Genomic DNA, 16081 nt, shown 5'->3' with positions numbered 1-16081 from the left:
GTGCTCGCTCATGGCACTCCTCGCTTGGGGAGGTGTAATTTCTGCGACTCGAGGGACAGTTGAGAGAACAAAAGCGAACTCGCGCTACGCTTCTTCATCGATCCCGTCTGTAATTCGAACTTCTGCCGCCGCCGTCGTTCGGAACGCTTTCTTCCTGTGATGAAGAGCTGAATGTGAACCTCTGCGTAATGAAATCCTGACAGGAGGGTAACCGGAGTCACGTGTGGCCCTGCCGTGTAAACATCTCGGGGGCAGCCGGCACCGTAGTGGTCAGAGCTGCTGCCTTCAGATCGAAAAGTTTGCAGGATCGAATCCCACCTCCTGCTGTAATGGCCTAGATCGGGGTACTGACCCGAAGAACTGCTCCAACAAAAATGATCCAGCTGTCAAAATGGGTAAATTGGTGTAAACAGTTTAACAGAGGCAGCTGGTAGCACAGTGTTTAGAGCTGCTACCTTTGAACCCAAAGGTTGCAGGTTTAAATCCCACCTCCAGCTGTAGTACCCTTGAGTAAGGCTCTCGCCCCAACTGTAAGTATTTTAACGTTCTGAGTCGCTTTGGAGAAGAGCGTCAGCTAAACGAATGTTATTTGTCAAATAAAACGTTTTCTTGATTATTAGAGGACAATCAGATCGCATTTCAGGAGCCATTCATGCAGAAATCCAGACGATGCCAAAGGCTTCACACACTTCTCGTCGCAACCGCCTGTCGCCCCGTGCAGACGGCGACCCGACTCATCACAGCGGCTGTCGTCAGCGCCTAATGTTCCCACGAGCTTCTGATCCAAGAGCAAATATCGCATCTCAAAGTGTTTGTTTCTTTACTTATCCGAGCAGAAGCGGTTATCTCACAGGCTTCCGCCCCTCAGCCGTAATTGTCTTTCTCACGGCCTCATTTTCTCCAGTCTCCAACCAAATGAATTGAATTGAGATATAATCCTGTAGGCATGACTGCGCCCATCTCTCCTCTCTCTCTCTCTCGACAGGAGTCGTGCTCCCTACTAGCCGAAGGAGCTGCAGGAGAAGGTTTCCCACGGAACACGAGCCCTGTGACCACCACCATCGCCACCATCATCAAGATCGCTGTCGCGACCAGCGCGGTCCTGACCGAGCTGGAAAACACCAGCGATCCTGCAGCCGCGCGGCACGTTCACAGCATCTCCTTAATGACCATACGCTAATGTAGGTGACCTCAGGTGCGGAGTCGACAGATGGGATGCGCGCGCGGCCCAGCGCTCCACGTTCCATCTCCCTTTGAGCGCAGTTGAGCGGCGAGCCGCACGTCTTTGCAACCCTGGATGCTTTTAACACGGAGGATCGATACGTTTTTACCTCAAATTGGTTTCGGAGAAGCTGAGTCGATGCTTTTCGCTCTCGCCGACGCCGGGGCAGCCACGTCCCGTCTCTTTTTGTCCTCCCGTGTGTCTCACAAAGACGGCCTTTTAAAGGGGCCCTTTGTTCCCCCCTCATATTTACTCCCTTTGTGCCTCATTTAATGCCTTCGCTTGTTTGCCTCTTCATTTCACATTTTGCCAGCTGCTGCTCCTGGACACCTTGTAGCCGCAATTAGGGCGCGAGGAAACGCAGCGCTAACGTTTCATACGCTCCTTTTCTTTACCGGCCCACCGGTGATTCCATCTTAACCGGGGTCTTTGGCGTCCGTCCCAGCTCCTGAGACGGGGAACACATTGTCCTTTGAAGTGAATTGTGCTCCTGTGACAGTTATGGATGATTTCAATGACTTTTTAAATAACCTTTTTAATTGTCCATAACTACTCCTTCATTAGCATTCATAAATCAGTTTAGTAAATGTCTAAATCTGTCACTGTCTGAAATGATGGCCCAGATTTCTGTTTGGGCAACACGTTGGGACAGTGTGGAATGGAAGCAGCAGGGGTGTGGGTGTGTGTGTGTGCGCGCATGTGCATGTGATCACGTCCCTTCCATAGGCACGTCCCAAACCCTCCGCTTTGGGAAGAGGACCTGTCGACAAACGGCACGTGTCTTCAGGGAGGCTTCGGCTCTCTGTCACTTTCTCTCGTGCCAAACGGTGACGACAGCATGTCTGTTAACCGCTTTGCCCGTTTTAAATCGTCGCTAAGTACTGATTGTGGACGTCACACACGTGTCGTCTGTATGACTGATGGGGGGCAATTGCTCCAGTGTAGCTTTAGTGCTAACAGATCGAAAGTCTTTTACATGTACATTTATTCACTTTGTAGACGCTTTTCTCCAAAGTGACTTACAGCGTTAAGGTTACAATTATTTACCCATTTATACAGCTGGTTAATTTTACTGGAGCAATTTAGGGTAAGTACCTTGTTCAAAGATACTACAGCTAGAAGTGGGAATCAAACCTGCAACCTTTGGATCCAGAAGCAGTAGCTCTAACCACTACGCTACTGGCTGTCCCATCCCTTTTTCACTCTTGGTTTTAACCCTGATGTGGTGGACTGAGTTCTCGCTGTCCCTCGCAGCTGCTGAATCCCTCCCAGCATCCAAGACTCTCAAACCCATCTCTATCAGACCCATTTCTCTCCTGATCTCCTGGCAGCTACATAGATGAGTCCAGCCCTGTTAGCTATAATTATCTCTGTATTTGCTATTTCAATTTCACTTCCATAGGAGCTACTGGAGGGATGTGAACCAACACCATGGTGGTGTCAGACACACAAGTTGTGGCTCAAAAATCCCGTGTCTGATTCTAAAGCTCTTCAGCTGTTGTTGATGCACTGTGAGGGGAGTGCGAGTCTTGCGATTTCTTCCGTTTTTACTCTCCTCCAAGTTCAAGAGCCATAAGTTGCACACGAGAGCCAAATGTTGCTGGACCAAATGGCGACCCGTTCCAGAGCGCAAAAGGATTGTGTCGCACTCCAGCGCCCCGAGTGCCCCCCCTTCCCGTCTCGGACGGACCTCGCTCTTATTTTTCTGCCACTGAAGGACTGATGTTTGCTGAAGGCCACCGCCACCCATTTAATAACTACTTGAGCACCATAAAAACCTGCCGTTTCCCTCGAGTTTCCCCGAGGAAACGGGCGGCTGTGCGCCTGCTACCAAATATTTGTTTTTTTGCCTTCCTCTCGGTCGCGTATTTAGGTCACGTTATTTCCTAGAGCTGAGAAAATGTCTACACAGCACTGCGAGCCCTGTGAAGGAGGGCAGAGCTCGCAGCAGTGTGTGTGTGTGTGTGTGTGTGTGTGTGTGTGTGTCGGGGGGGATCTCAGCGAGACCCCTGCAGTCTCCTCCCACACACCTGTCTTTCCTTTGATTTCTCGCCACAGGGAGGATCCGGCACCATGCGACCTGCGGTGCGTAAAGGCATCCTGCTAAGTGGGGGAGGGGGTGGGGTGCGCGGGAAGACCACACGCGCCACGATCGACAGGTGCGGGCGCCGGGGGGCGTACGGAGCCGAGTCCCGCCGGGAGCCGGAAAGGCCCGAGCCCCGGTACGAAAGGGAAAGAAGGAGCGACGTTGAAAGGTGGCGTGTGAGGGGAACCCGGTCGACGTGCGACCCGTCTCCCCGCAGAACCGCGATCCGCACGCGTGCGAGACCAAGCGCCGTCCGGGAACGGCACGGGGGCGATCCACGGAGACCGATCGTCACGGAGACGCGGAAAAGCGGCGGATCTCCAGGGTCGCGCAGCAGTTGAGCTCTTCCATATAATTCATACTTTTTTTTCATCCTTCTGCGCCGCTCTTGGTGCCTCCGGTCCCTGATCAAAGTAAAGAGACTCACTGACGGAAAGGAGGACAGATGGACCGAAGGACAGACTTAAGTACTTGTGTCAAAAGCTGGAAGAGCCACGGCCACAGCATTGTCCACTAACTATTTTCACCACGTTTTACTGATAAAACGAGTTCAAAATCATGTATGAATCTGAGCTCGGAATAATGAAACTCTGCTGATGAAGCGAAGGTCGTCCTTGTCCCTCCTGGAACGAGTGCGATGCGGGACGGGCCGTTCGTTCCGTCACGCTGTTCGTGTGTCGCTCGGACCCGAGGCCTGAGGGGGTCCTCGCCGCGGTATTCCCACAAAGCACAGGAGCGAAGCGGGTGACGGGGTCTGGGTTTGAAGGCCGAATTTCCGACACGTTGCTGCTTTCACCTGCTCTCTCTCTGACCCACAGGACCCCGGTAACTTTCTGAATGGACCGCAGCTGCGGGTAAAACCACTGAAAAAGGAAACCGTTTTTTTAATGTTAAGTTTTGGGAGCATTTTCACGTTTTCGGCGGTTTTAACCTCAGCTGTCCGACGCTCGGCACGGACACGGAGGACGTGGTCACGGTCGGAGGGGTGTCACACTATGGGGGGGAAAGGGGGTCACACCAAGACCGGGGAGCTCAGGGTTTATAAATGCAAACACTGGGCTGTGTCGGCGCGGTCACTCGCAGCACGTTCCTCGTTGCCGGGGGAACTGGTGCACCGTTAATGAGGGTCCCCATGGAAACAGTTCCCCTTGAACTACATTCACACACACACACACACACACACACACACACACACACACACACCATCTGAACCGCTTGTCCCATATGGGGTTGCAGGGAGCCAGAGCCTAACCTGGCAATACAGGGCGCAAGGCTGAAGGGGGCGGGGGGGGGACACACCCAGGACGGGACACCAATCTGTCACAAGGCACCCCAAGTGGGACTCGAACCCCAGACCCACCGGAGAGCAGGACCCGGTCAAACCCACCGCACCACCACACCCCCCTCGAACATGAAGTAGCGCAGCATAAATATGTCAACACAAAAACAATAATAGTCGTGAGAATGTCGAAGATGAACACAAAAATCTGTGTCCCTGAGTATTGGATCGATGCCCAGTCAGTCTGTGCACAGTCTGAAAGTTCAGTGAGTCTTTTCTGCAGCCAAAATATGTGTTTAATGTGAAACTGGTGACTCTAAATTACCCAAAGTGTGTGTGTGTGTGTGTGTGTGTGTGTGAAAAACACGGAAAAAGACTTTCCCAAACTCTTTTCTTCCCGGCAACAGGAGAACACTGGCGCTTTTTAGCGTTTCCATGTTTTCGGCAATGAATTGTTCCCGGGAGTCGCACGGCGCGCAGTGCAGATAATACGCATCGCTTTGGTGGGGGATGAACAAAAGGCGCTTTTAAGTGGTCTGTGCAGGGAGCCCAGCGCCGATAGCCTTGGGTCAGACGCCGCACGCCTTGCGCTACGCTGATAATTTCGCGGTTGAGGCGCCCGCCTGCCGCCGGGGCCCCGTGCTGAGCTCAGCGGTACAGTACAGCGCGGACAAAGTGCGCGTCCAAACCCCGTTTTTACACCGTTGGCCGGGAGATGAGAAGAGGGCCGCCGGCGTCGCCCCGCCGCCGTTTCGCCGAGCTTCCGAGCGACGCGCAGTCGCAGTCCAGGTGATCCCCGTGCCGCGGGTAACCCGTCCTCCGGCCTGCGGAAGCGATGGGCATCAAGACCTCTGTGTTCCAGGGGCTCTTTAACGTGTCCTTTGGCCGCTGCGCCACCTGCTGTCCGTTGTCTCGGGAGACGGGAAAATGGGTGAAGTAAACGGGATGAAGACTTCGCTTCTTGCCCGGATTTCGCTTCTCTCGCTGCAGCTCGACCGCGTCCCTCGCGCCCTTCCGGCAGCTCCTCGAAGAAACGGCGCCTCCCCCGTCCTCCTTATCCCAGAATCCCCCGGGGCCGACCCCCGTTGACGCAGAACCGGGAGCTCGTCGCTCCTCGCACCTTTCGGCGCAGGCTGTACGCTCCCCCTCGACCGCGCGCTGCCCCAAACGCGCCTCATAAGCACCTCTGCGTCGGGGCGCTGCCTTTTCTGCTTATACCGCGGTACGTCCTGACGTGTCCTTGTCAGCGGAACATTAGCAAAAACTGAGCAAAAACTGGCAAAAACGCAGCGCAGCTGCGGGTGCCGAGCAACGCGGCATTACGGTGCCCCCTTCCCCCCCGCCGTTCGCCCGGCTAATTAAAGAGCTCGAGTTAGAGGTGTCCGAGCGGAACGGCCTCGTTTCCGGGACCAGGCGTTATCGATGTTCCCCTGGGCCTTCGCTACCGGGTGCGAAGGCCGCCCGCATCCAGAAGAGCGGAGGAGGGATTAAAGTGCATCGCCTCCGCGCGGCTCGCACCTTCCGCCGGGCCCGGTGCGCTCATCTACCCAGCAATTATTGCCCCTTTTATTATTATTATTATTATTTCTTCCCGGAAACTTACGTGCTCCGAAACCAAAGTGGCAGTTAATGAAACTCGGTTAAATTTAATTACGAAACGAAGTTTTATTTGCGCTTTCACAGGACGTTCCCTTATTCCCGGCCCTTTGAGCTGCGTCTCGGACTCCGCGAAACGAACTCGTCGCCACCGCCCGACTTCCCCTCCCTCGTCAGCGTGTTCACGCCGTTATCCGTACCCTGCCGACAAGGGCGACGAAGGGCTTCCGCCGCGATGGCGCAGCGGCGGCGGGGCCTGAACGAGGCGTGACGGAGAAGGAAGAAAAAGGGCGGACGGTCTCCGCTGGCCGAACGGGACGAAACGTCTCCGCCCCGAGGGCTCCGAGCTCCCTCCTCCGACACGTAGAGCGCGATGCCGCTGCTGGATTTACACCACCTGTTAGGTGCCCTATTAATGATTATTTAACGTCAGATATTCCCAGGTTTATGGTTTTGCGGTTTTGCAGCTGCTGGGACGTCCTTCCTTCCGGAGAGTGACGCCCTGCGTTTTCCAGCCTCGCGAAGGTCCCTCTAGCTCTGGTCTGGAGAACCTCGCCGGACCGCCGCCGGGAGACCACCCTCAGGGGCTCCGCAGCAAGGTGAGGAACTAGAACATTCTGTAGGTTTGTCAGGCAGAGAGCAGATGGCACACCCCCTCCCCTCCTCGGGTCTCGGCGCATGGTCCGGGCACTCGACTCTCGGTGTCGTGCCCCCCCCCCCCGTTCCGGACCGATGAGCTCGTTCTCCGATGGGCTCCACAGGTGCAGCGCAGGAGCCCTTGCGGGACAGATGACTCGTAGACACAGAGATGAGCTCCGGTGCCTCATTTCCCCAGGCGGCGCTCGGAGCCGGAGAAGCTCGGCCTCCTCGGAATTGGATTTTGCGGCGCCTCGAGCCCCGCCGTCTGGCTGCGCGTGACGGGCGGCCGCGGAGGGTCGGCTCTTTTCTTCTCGGCGCGTCTCTCCCTTTGTCTTTCGTTCGTCACCCTGGCGCGGCGGGAACGAAGCAGGAGACCGGTTCTCCGCCCCCTTGCTCGTGTGAGAACGGCCCGTTTGCCGGAAGGTGCCGGAAGTATGTTCCCATTGACCCCGAGTCATCCGCATAACTGAATTACGTTCATTACATCGCATTATATTTGTCTCACCACCTTTCCTACATTTGTCCTTATTTTTTCTGCTTCTTAAATTTTTCCCCTCCTCCATAGGTCCTAAAAATTTTCTAGGCCTTTGGGCACCGTGCCTGCAATGCATACTGGGAAATCTGGCTCTGGGTACGAGCCCCGACTCAGCGGAGGCAGCAGCAGAGACCAGGATGGGGAGCAAGTTGGGAGTCCACTGTGCACCGTGGATCGCAACCGCTCCCCGAGGCGATGGCCCGAGCGCCTTCGGTCACCGGATCCTTCCGTCAGAGACCACAGAGAGGCATTTCCGGGGTCTCGGCTCCTTACCACAGGAAAGTGCCTTGGGTACCGCAGTCGTCTGCTGTCGCCGTAGGCTGTAACTGCAGATTGAGTTGTTCGTTGTGCTGTTTATTATTTCTTATTTGCTATTTATTGACTTGGGCGAGTACGTCTGGGCACCTCGTTGTTGCTGCGTGAGGTGTGGATCTGCCGCATGCAAAGTTGCTCCCTGCAGGGATTAGCGAAGTGCCATCCTATCCTGTCCCAAAGTGCCCGTGGCCTCTTCTGACTTTTATTATCCGTGCCGTTTACTATTTACGGTGGTAAGGCTGAACGGGCGTCCGTCCGGGGCTTCGGCTCTTGTTTACGGCACGTGGCCGTAAAGCGCGCCGAAGCCGATTGTCCGCACGTGGCGCGAGAGGCCCCGGTTAATGTCTTTTACGACGCCGATCGATACGGGCTCCGCGGCGCCCCCCTCCCTCCGACAGAGCGTCGATCCGTGCGGAGATCGGTCGCGGCTTTGGGCTCCGTGTCGACTTTAATCTCAGCCCTCGGCGTGAGCGCTCTTGCCTCGTGCTTCCGCGCCGCCGGCCCGCAATCTCCCGCGCCGCGTGAACCCGCTCGAACCGACGTGCTGGAGTCAAACAAGAGCTCGGAGCACTTCCCCGTAGCCAGAAAAATGCTCCCCGGAATGAATCTCTTCTATTTCTACATTAAAAATTCAAAAACAATCTTTCATACTAATACTGTGGGTAAATTCTCCGGCTGGGGGGGTGTCTGAGGGCCCGGTGCTCCCGCAGTTCGCAGACCGTTCGGTGGACGCGCTTGGGTTTGCGGCGCGGAAGATGGACCGGAGAAATAATAAAGCGGCCCGGGGGGACCGGGTGGACGGGAGCTCCGAGTCCCGCCTCCGAGTCACATCACAGCAACAATTCCAAACCCGACCGTCTTCGTCAGAAATGCCGCCGCCGCCGCCCGCTGGCGCAGTTTCCCCAGCAACAGACCGACCCCGCTGCCGGTGCCTCGCTCGAGCTGCGCAGGTGTCCGTTTTCTGGGCTCCGTCAAACGAGGGATGGACGAAATTGGAACCGGCGCCCAGGACCGGGCTGCCACCCGCACCGCCGTCGACGAGGGCCCGTCCCAGAGCGTCTCCTCCCTCCCCTAAGAGGGACTCGTGCGCGTGAGGTCGGACCGCGAGACGGCTGGGGCCTCGCGGTCCAGCGGGGACCAGAGACGCTCGCAGGCGCGCGTGACGCACGGAAACGTCGTCATACGTGCGCGCGGCGCCGGGGCTCTCGCACGATCTCCTCCGTAGCTGTTCTCCAGGTCCCTCAGCCCCGTGTGCTTTGTGGACGAGATGAGGGCGGCAGACGGCACGTCCCCCGTCCGCCGTGACCTCCGTTGCCATCGGCGTCTGCAGGAGCACCGGAACGATCGCGACTCGTAGAAGTTTGACCGAGACCATCGGGACTCCCAGGAAACGCTTCAGCCGGAGCCCGACGGTCCATTAATTTTAGGTGCCGTTTGCAGAAGCGGCGTCGTAAAATTTTTCGACAGTTTAAACATCTCACATGATAGATGATACACAAAACGTGGTGTAAAGCAACAGCAAATTCTCACCTTTACTTGCGACGTGATTTTTTTTCAGATATTCACCATATATTCATTCATTCGCTTGGAGATATGATAAATCCTACGTCTCACGATTTTTCCATAAATTGACAAGAATGGACGTCGCTGCCATTTCCCTGTGTGCTCGGTGATCCGTACCGTGTTCAAGCGCGGTAAATGTGGTAAAGAGCTCTTGGTGCTCCTGCGAACGGAGCACGTGAACCACGTCGATGAACTCGCTACATGTTCTCTCGTCTCCAAGAGGACGGCGCCGTTCACTTTATGTCCTCAGAGACGCATCGCACTTTACAGCGTAATTACTTTCAACGCACCCTGCACCGCGGTGCCGTCGCCCTGCCGCTCCCGGAGACGGTTACAGCGCACGACCGCGCCTCCAGAGCTCGTGGAACGTGACCGTTCCGCACGCTGACGGCATCACTCGGCATTCATGCGCCAAGGTGTCGAACGTGGTCAAAGACCATAGAAATGGTGCCTGGCTTCGGGTATTACCTGCTAGACAGAGTTGTGCTCAACATGTGACCGGATCGATGGTCCTGCAGCCCATGTCGACCGGCTGTCGGCGAAGGATCGGGTACGATCCCTCGGAAGGCCTGAAGTAAAAACGTGGTTGAGATCTCATTGCCGTCAGGTACGGGGCGCCTGGTCTAGCATTCAAACACACAAGTGTGGTGGATCGGTTCAGGATCAGGCGCTACTTGAAAACAGGTGGCAGAACGTAACCCGAAGGTCGTTTGTTCAAATCCCATCCTGCTGTAGTACGCTTAACTAAGGTACCTTACCCAGCTGTAAGGTAATCAATCACCTTTGTAAAGCCTTACCTTTTACTCTGAGTAAGTCGGTATAAAGCTGCAAATCCAAATAAGTTGCTGTGGAGTCAGGTAAAAGTAAAAATGTTTAATAGCTCTCTCACACACACACATAGTCTGAAGCCGCTCGTCCCAAGTGGGGTCGCGGGGAGCCGGAGCCTACCCGGCAACTCAGGGCATAAAGCCGGAAGGGGAGGAGACACACCCAGGACGGGACGCCAGTCCGCCGCAAGGCACCCCAAGCGGGACTCGAACCCCAGACCCACCGGAGAGCAGGCCCTGGCCAAACCCACTGTGCCACTGCACCCCCCTATTAATAACTGCAAATTATTATTAATAATTATTAGTAATGCAATGCATTGTACCCAAAATGCTCTTTTAAGCTAAATCACTTTAAAGTGTTTATAGACAAACAGTTTAGAGCCACTGAGGTGTGAAAGACTTCAGTGCTGTAAGAAGCGGTGCTTCATAATTGAGTCCTTCCGACACCGTGGGATACAGCCCCCCCCACACACACACACAGGTATTACTCAGTGGCTGAGATGTGGCGTAACACACACTGGGTGAGGAACAGGTCCTCCGCTGAGATGATTACCGTGTTAAACGCTCCGTCAGGAGTTTGTTTTCCAGATATGAGAAGAAAGAGGAAGATAATGAGTTCTGTCTGCTGCTGCTCTCTCTGCGTAACGTCTCTCTCGCGCTCTTCGGCCGAGTTTCCGTCGGGCCCCCGGACCACACGCCGGCTTCACCGTGCAAGGTAAACATGGGGTGACGTGGGTGCTGAACGAGGTGAAGGAGAATCAGGATGAGAAAGAAAATGAATAATAACAAACACGCGCACAAGAATGAACAAATACACACACACAGGGGGTGAAGCCGCTCGTTCAAAGCAGGGTCGCGGCGAACCGGAGCCTAACCCGGCAACACGGGGCGCAAGGCCGGAGAAGGAGAGGACACACGGAAGAGAGGACGCCAGTCCGTCACAAGACGCCCCAAGCGGGACTCGAACCCCAGACCTGCCGGAAAGCAGGACCCGGTCAAACCCACTGCATCGCCGCACCCCCCTATAATAAACAAATATTAATGCAGTAATAACAAAACACAACAACAACAACTATTATTATTATTATTATTATTGTGTTGATGATGAAAGGAAAAAGAATCCGGCACAGGGGTGTTATTGGCAGGACACGGGGAACACGGCGGCTTTTTTCCACGGGAGTTGTGGGTTCGGTGTAGGTCCACTCTGAGTCCAGAATGACTCATTCTGAGCAGGCTACAAAGCAAGAGCGCCCCCCGGTGTCTTGACCTTGATCCCGGCTCTCGGAGTCTCGAATTCGACATTCCGTTTTCCTCCCTTTGGCTTCAGTGTGAAAACAAAAGGACCCGGTCGCGACCCGAGACTTTGCGGTAAATGACCGAACGCTGGCTGTGGGCTCAAGTACGGAAGCAGGAGGCCATCGTGGGAAGTTCAACCCTCAAGGGCTGCACCGCGGTGGATTTACAGAGGGGGGGTGTGACTCACGGAGCCCGGAAAGAGACACGGAGGAACGTGGAGCAGAAGGGGAATGAAAGCGCGGTCGTTCCAATGCCGAGGCGTAGGGGTGGGGGAGGGGGTGGCAGGGAGGAGGCAGGGAATGTATAAGGCTGCTGAGATGAGTCCACCTCGCATCCATATTACAGCATGTTTTCTGCCCTAATCGATGAACCCCGGTCAACTGTAGGGTGGAGGACGACGCGTTTCATCGACGACGTATAGATTTTGAGCGCGGATTCCAGGGCCGACGTCTCGTGGGGCCTTTTTGTGAAGAAGTTCAGTGTTTTCTGCTCTGCCGGTGTTGTTTTTTCCTCTCTCCTGCACACACTCTGCATAAAATTGCTGTACGCTGGGGGGGGGGGGGGTACTAAATATGCATGAAACAACAAAAATGTTGTAGGGAAAACAAAATATGAACGTGTGATTTAATGAGCTCATTTTGTTCGTTTATGGGGCGGCGGGCGGTGCGGCGCTCGGAGCCGCCGCCTCGGCGATCGAAAGGCCCAGGATTCGTAGGAGCGCGACCGGAACCGCAAGTCTGTCTCTAACTTAAAACTCAAGTGGTTTCTATCGAACCCGAGGTGGCAGAGAGGGAGTAAACATGCTCACGTTTATCATCGACACAAAGTTTATTGCAGAAACTCCCGCGATCCCACTTCTGACACCATGTAAGAGGTGGCGGAGAAGGAGCAAATATCTGCTTTATAGCAGTAAAAAACACCTTAACACAATGTTGCCGTTAACCACATGCCCGCAGTCGTAAAGCGTTACGTTCTTGCGTTCCGACGGTAATACGTAATGCTCTCGATCTCGTTACTGATCACCAGAACTCGGGAACTCCGGACACGAGCTGCGCGGCGAAGGCGGGTGCCGTTTGTCAGCTCGGCCCAGTTTAGTCAACTTGGCTTTGTTTGCTCTCGGCGAAGCTTTTTGTTCGTGATGCCGAGTGACGCCACACAGCTGGGGCCGTTTTACAAATACGGGCCCGAGGAATTGCCCCGGGGTGTCGAAATTTTTTCCCATAGGGGAAAAAAAAGGATATACCGGTGCATTCGGAAAGTATTCAGGCCCCTTAACTGTTTTCAGTTTTTTTTTATGCTGCAGCGTTATGCTAAAATTGTTTATGTTAGTTTTTTCCCCACATCAATCTACACTCAGTACCCCACAGTGACAAAGTGAAAACAGGATTTTAGGAATTTTTTGCAAAATTATTAAAAATAAAAAAGCTGGAAAAACATTAAGGGGTCTGAATACTTTGAGTGGACTATATATGTACAGTATATAAAATTTTTTTCTGTGTGTATCTGTACCATTGTTAATTTAAAGATACAAGTTTAAGGGGTGCCAAAAACCCCAGCGCCAGCCTGGCACAGAGCAGGAGGACCTTAACCACCCTTTGCTTTTCAGTAGGATCAGAAAAGGCCTTGGCTGGAAAGGTGCCTTCTCTCCCGCCCGCTGGTCGAACCCGGGTCCTCAGCGGGCCGTCCCGCTACGCGAAGCGATGCGACGGGGCGCCCGGCAGCCGCCTCGAAGGCTGGAGCTCGAAAGAGCGAATATAAAGCGCGGCGATCCACGGCGTCGCCATAAGGAAGCGGTCGCTCCGTGTCTCCGTGATGAATGGCTGTCTGCGCCCGACAGCTGCGAGCTAATGGACCCTCCTGTAAGATGTATGAGGAATTTGTAAAGATGGGAACGACGGCTAAAAATATGCTCGGGGCGAGCGGGTGGGCGGACGGGGCTCGAGTCACCGTGGGAAACGTGTTGGCGGACAGAGGAGGCCGCGAGCGTGTCACCTTCCATCAGCTGCTCCGCTCACCTGTGACGAAATGTCCCGGCTGAGCAATACGCGCTTCCGCCGGATACCGGGACGATGAGGAACGCGCCGCGGAGCCGGGATATCGGAGGCCGGAGCAGAGCCCTACGGTCCTTACGGTCACCGGGAGACCGTTTCGCTGCAGTCGAGAGCAAACGTAAACAACCGTTCGTCCCTAGAGCCCAGCAAGAGCGCCGAGCTCCTCCACCTCTGGTCACGTGGCGGTCCCACTGCGACGGGGTCCAAAATTGAAAACCCGAAGACGGTTTTGCCCCAGTGTGGGGGAACAAACTGCTTGGGTCCCTCGGAGCTGCCGAATCCCCCCGAGAACTCAAGAATAGTGTCGGACCCATCTCTTTCAGATCCATTTCTGTCCCGATCTGCTGAGAGTCCCATAAATGAGTCCGACGCCATCTGCTACGACTGTCTATTTACTCTACATCTTCTGAAGCCGTGGTTGTGTTATAAGCAGGAGTTTGTTTGCTGAGCCGAATAAAAAAGGTCCAGATTCTCCCAAAAATGAGAAGAAATACTATGAAAACACCCGGAAGGCCGTAGCGTAGTCTGGAGGAGGACAGCGGAGGGCGCGGTGGTTAAAACGAGTCGGCGCCGCGGTTGAAGACATGCAGGGATTCTGGTTAGACTCTTCTGTGCCGACGAGCAAGGTGCTCCTCTGCGCTGCTGCGGTGAAATATTCATCTTTATGAATACATGAATTAAAATGGTTAAAACTGCAAGATATGTAAATCGGACCGGATGAAACATCTGCCGAGCGACTAAATTAAATAAAGAATTAATTAAGGTGCCCATCTCCAGTTTTAATTGGGAGCTGCTGAAACGGGACGATGGGGGCGAGTCACGCACGTCCGCTCCTCTCCGTGTGTACAGATCCGTTTCGTATTGTTTTTACCTCACTTTTTACATGCCCCCCCCCCACCCCACCCCACCCCACCCCACCCCACAGTACGCTGTGTAAAAGACCTTGTTTTATACATGGTGCCCAGGTGGACGCCGGCTCTGCAGCGGAGGAGGGGGTTCTGCTCCTGCTGCGGACCCCTCGTTCTGCGTTAACGGCCGTGTTTTACGGATTTATGACGGCTCCCTTATGCCGGGGTCGCGAGCGAACGTTCCGCTCCGTGGGGACCCGAAGGAGCGTGCGGTTTTCGGGCGGAATCCCCGCCCCGTCGAGCGCTCCGCTCCGCCCGTCATCATTTATTCGGCGTAGAAGTCGCCCTTTCGGCAGCGGCGCTTCTCCGAGAACGTTCATTAAGTCGCCGCCGGCTCCGCGCCTTCGGAGCGCCCCCCTTCGCTCGGCGCGCTCGTCCTCTCCTCTTCTCCTCGACCGGAGCGCCGCTCGAACCTCACGTCCGCGCCAACGGGTCATCCCGGCGACCGCGGCGTCGGGACGTTAACGCTCAAGTAGCTTCTCCGAGGAAGCGGGGTCTCGCTCGCCGTCGGAACAAACTCCGCGACCGACTCGGTCGCCGGCGGAGATGTTTCCGCACGACGACGACCGAAGGCGCCGAAGATCCACCCTTCTCTCCGGGCCCGCGCTTCGCCGAGGGCGGCAAACCGGTGCCGTCTCCCCAGCCCGGGCGTCGTCGACACTCGCCCCCCACATCCCATAAACGAGGCGGCGCGGGACCCCTCGTAAAGTCTGGATTCGGCCGCAGGCTCCTTTTCCTAAGAGACCTTATCTGTCTTCATGACTTCATTTGCTAAATAGATTGGGAGTTAAGCCGCGGTCGCCGCTGCAGAAGAATGGCTCTGCTTCGGCTTAAATCAGATAAATGAACGCGCTCTAAAGAGAGGAGAGTAATAGCGCGGCGCCAGGCGGAGCAAAGCGGCGGCGCCCCGGAGCCAATAAACAAAAGGAGCTCTTCATTTGAGCCCTTCCAGGATGTAATTGCGGGTGGCCGCGGTCCACCGTGGCACCGGCTCCGTTCGCGGCGCCGTAAATCATTCGGCTTGCGGCGGCCCGGAATACGATTAGGCCGGGAGCGTGCGGGTTCGAGTCTGGAGTTCATGGGCTTCACGAGGGGAACAAAAGCGAACCGCGTGGCGCGCTGTCAAACCGCTCACCTACTGCAGGTGATGGTCGGTGGAGGATGAGGAGCTGGCCTCCACCTGCCTTGCTAATAAACTGTTTTTGTTTTTTTTTTCCCTCATTTTTAAATATTCCCCGCTGAGCCGAACCGTTCGGCTCCCAGCATCTCCACCCGACAGCGAACGGTGACGCTCCAGCGACGGACCGAAGCTGGCCTCATCTCGCCGAGGTGGGGAGGCGCCAGTAGGCCGGGGAGTTTGGACCTGCTGCCGCAAAGCAGCTTGAAGGCGATGGGCCAGATGATGAAAAAAATGGAACGGAGCAGGAAATTGAGATCGGCGGCAGGGGGTGGGCAGGTGGGCAGGTGGGGAGGAGCCAAAAGGCTGGAGAATCTGGATGGGCTGCTAAGAAGCGACTTGGATCCAATGGGCTGGAAGGTGAGTAGAAACCAGCGGGCCGGAAAATCTCGACTGGCTGCTTCAAAGATGAAGAGGGGAAGGAGCCAAAAGGCCAGAAAATGTGTGTTTGCCTCCACGAAGCAGCCTGTAACCAGTGGTCCAGAAGGTGGGACGAAACCGACGGGCTGGAGAACCTGGCTTTGCCGCGTTGGCAGATTCTCGGGCGCCAGCTGCATTGCTCCGCCCCCTTTGAGCTCAAGTCCATC

This window comes from Scleropages formosus, chromosome 1, assembly GCF_900964775.1.
Source record: "Scleropages formosus chromosome 1, fSclFor1.1, whole genome shotgun sequence".
Lineage (NCBI taxonomy): Eukaryota > Metazoa > Chordata > Actinopteri > Osteoglossiformes > Osteoglossidae > Scleropages > Scleropages formosus.
The sequence above is the reverse complement of the archived record's forward strand: the minus strand, read 5'-3'. Positions refer to the sequence as shown.